The sequence below is a fragment of the Populus euphratica genome, unplaced genomic scaffold, assembly GCF_000495115.2.
Source record: "Populus euphratica unplaced genomic scaffold, PopEup_1.0 scaffold205.1, whole genome shotgun sequence".
In the NCBI taxonomy this organism is placed as follows: domain Eukaryota; kingdom Viridiplantae; phylum Streptophyta; class Magnoliopsida; order Malpighiales; family Salicaceae; genus Populus; species Populus euphratica.
In genome coordinates, this window is record NW_011500090.1 from 333,601 (window position 1) to 337,705 (window position 4,105).

Consider the following 4,105-nt stretch of genomic DNA (forward strand, 5'->3'; position numbering starts at 1 on the left):
GCTCCATTTGCTAGCTTCATGGATAATTTTATTACCCTTATAAGTAAGATCACGTCCCTCATTACAAGCTTGTCATAACCTATTTTTAAGTTATTTCCTTATTTATATTTTTACTTTATTCAAAAAATACAAAAAATCAAAAATATTCTAAAAAAATATAACAATGAAAAGAGGATGCCAGAATGCTAAAGAATGGTTAAAAATTGGTTGAGAAGGTTCAAAAATATAAAAATTAAAATTTAACAGTATTTTATTAACTGATAAGAGCCTTGTTGACAAAAAAAATTCAATTTAAGGAAGAAAAGTCCAAAATCAAACATTTATGAACTTTATTAAAAGTTTAATTGAATTTACAAATAGTTTGATTGTAAGATAAATTGATTTTGAAGCCAATTTAGGCTTCAATTGGAAGAAATTAAAGTTCTGGGTCAAATTATAATTTTTGAGAGTTAATTTGGTCAAATCAGGGGCTTAATTACATAAATATTGAAGTTTTATGGCCAATTAGTGCTAGTTCTTAGCCTGGAATTCCCGGTTTCACTATTATTTCTACTTTCACCCAAAATGTAAGTAGAAATGTAACTTTCGTTGTAATTTTCACTACCACTTAAAATAGAACTAGCAATCCCGATTTGAGAACGAAGATAACTGTCAATGCAACTATTGATGTAATTATTCCAACTATATTTATTATCATACATAGAATAATCATAGTGGGAATCGTCACTCCTAGACCCCTTATTTAAATAACTAGAATTCCAATAACTAGAAAATTCTTTTTCTAATTCACTCAAAAAAGAATGATTATTGTCAATCCCAAAAACTTGATTTTCAATATCAAAATATATGGAATAACCGTCTTTTTTATTATCCCTACCTAAAACTAAAAAAGTGTCATCCACGTTTAAATTCCGAATGTCCCTAACGCCGACTAAATGATCAACATTACTACTGTCACTATGACTCCAATTATAGGTGTTTTTTTCTGTATCATTTAGAATCGGGTCTTCACTTACACTGGTATTTTCAAGAGGACCAAGATTATCCATTGATTTACTTAGCCTACACCTGTATTCTAACTCCACATTGGATAACATCGAATGGAACCAACATTTTTTCATAGAGCTTTCTTGCCGCTATTTACATCAAAATAAATAGATGTATAGTCATTCGATGAAAAATCATTTGAATATTTCATTTCCTCTCAGAATAAGCATATATATCGAATAAGCATCTAATCCAATCACTAGGATTATTAAGTAATAAAGAGTGGATATTGAAAAATGAAAAATAAAATAATTATAAATTTATAAATAAAATAGGACTTTATCATGTTGTGTCAAATTCGCATCGAGAAAAGAAAGATTTCTTTTCTACTAGGAATATTAGCAAGAACCTTTTTCGTAAAATCTCGTCTATTAATAACTTTCTATTCCAACATAGAACGAAAAGGACAATATACAGGATGGGTAGAAGAAGTTGTGATACTTGGCCCGACCCATGACCCGAAACTGCGAGATATAAAAGAATACACATCCTTAGGATTAATTAGGGATCTAAGACAAGAGTAGAAAGGTTTGAGTTCTTTGAGTCTTATATTTTGTATTTAAGATCTTGTATATTTAGCTAAGTATGTATCTATCAAAAATATATACAATAAGTTATTTGTATTCGGCTCAACCTTTTTAGTAAAAGATTGGGTAATTTAATCGCAATTCAATTACGAGAATGAACATTAATTAGTGGATTACAATGTATCCATTGCTTAGAATTCAAATTTATTCTCCTTCCATACTTTACAAGCAGTAGCTAGTTCAGGGCTCCATTTGCTAGCTTCATAGATAATTTTATTACCCTCATAAGTAAGATCATGTCCCTCATTACAAGCTTTTCATAACCTATTTTTAAGTTATTTCCTGATTTATATTTTTACTCTATTCAAAAAATACAAAAAATCAAAAATATTCTAAAAAAATATAACAATGGCAAGAGGATGCCAGAACGCTAAAAAATGGTTAAAAATTGATTGAGAAGGTTCAAAAATACAAAAATTAAAATTTAACAGTATTTTATTAACTAATAAGAGCCTTGTTGACAAAAAAAAATCAATTTAAGGAAGAAAAGTCCAAAATCAAACATTTATGGACTTTATTAAAAGTTTAATTGAATTTACAGATAGTTTGATTGCAAGATAAAAGTTTAATTGAATTTACAAATAGTTTGATTGTAAGATAAATTGATTTTGAAGCCAATTTAGGCTTCAATTGGAAGAAATTAAAGTTCTGGGTCAAATTATAATTTTTGAGAGTTAATTTGGTCAAATCAGGGGCTTAATTACATAAATATTGAAGTTTTATGGCCAATTAAGGACTCAATTGAAGAAATTCAAAACCAAGAACCAAAATGAAAAACACGCATAAATAGAGAGGTTGTAATTAAAACTGAATCAAGGGCTAAAGTATAGAAATTAGAAGTTTATTGCTCAATGGAAGGTCAAATTGCATAAATTTAGAACCAAGGACCAAAGTGAAAAAAATAGTCAACTTCAGGGCCGTTATTTGAGTTTTGGCAGGGATGTAATTGTATTAATTTTTAAATCAAAATTGCAATTTAGAACTTGATTGAACAAATTACAAATTGAAGAGTGATTTGGACTTTGACATAAGTTTTACCGCTTTTTCCTTTTAAATAAAATAGTACGTTTTATAGAAAATGACGTCGTTTCATCCAGTGTTCATTAAAAAAAACCTAAAATGGTGTTGTTTTAAACGGCATCACAGACTTTCTTTTTTTCCTAGACATGTAGAGAAACAGGGGAAGGGAGCTACATTCCCCTATATTTCACTACCTTTTCTTCCTCCTTTTAGTTTCAAAAAGATGCTAACCTAGGACCCCTACTTACCCAAAACTTTTCACGTGTTAGAGGACGATGGAGAGGCGGCAGCACAGTAGCCATCCCAGTCTCTTTTTCTCCTTTTTTTTCCCTATTAAAACAGGAGAAGAGAGAGCACAAAGAGGGTGTTGATGAGAAGGAAAAAGAGAAAAACAAGGGGGAAGGCTTAAAGAAAAGGAATAAGAAAAGAAGAAGTAGAGAATAGAACAAAAAATAGAGGAGGGAGAGAGGAAAAAATAGTACCGCTGACCACAGCGAACCATTAGCACCACCACCAATGTCGTTGCTTGTCGCCTCTAGCAGCACAACTAGCAGTTGTAGCCACCACGGGTTAGCCCTTCTTTCCTCTTTTTTTTTTCTCCTGCTTCATCCCTGCCACGCTTCTAGTATTCATGTAGCATGTGAACAGTGGAGGGCACTATTAACACGGGCATGGTTGAGCCCAACCCATGTAGTTGGGTTCGGCCCAACCCATGAATTTAGGTCGTGTCCAGCCCATTTCAAAAAAAATAAAAAATAAAAAAATATTTTTAATATTTTTTTATTTTCTCACTTTTTTTATTTATGTTTTTTTCATGATATTGATTTGTTTTTTATGTCAAAAAGTATTTGGTTGGTAATTTACACTGTCAAAATACAAATTCAGTATTAAAATACTTGATTTTTTTCAACTTAAAAAAATTTATATATATATATATATATATATATTTTTGTGCATACGATCAAGTGTCTCAAAACTGAAAAAAAAATCATATTGTATTTTTCATACACCGAAAACAATATTGTAGCATATCTTTTGGTTTTAATAACCAGTTTATTAAAGTCAAGAGAACATTGGTCAAAATTGCAAAAACAAAAAAAAAATTATTTTATTTATCTTTTAGTATTTGAGATACGACATTACATGTAATTCATATTTCAGATATTAAATTCTTTTTTTTAGGCTATAACGGTTAGGTTTTTACTCCATTAAGATAAGAATCTTCTTATTTAGAAGGGTTTTTTTTTTAATCTTAGACAGACCAATAAGTAGAAGACGCAATAAGACCATAGTTTTTTATCATATAACAAAACAATACAGCTTATCTTAAATAAGGTGTATTTGGGGTGCTAATATCTTTTCTTTACACAACCAGTCTCCATACCTCATCTCTAAGACCAATTAAGGTTTCTAGTTATCAAAATATTAAGTGAGGACTCCTATTCTATTTT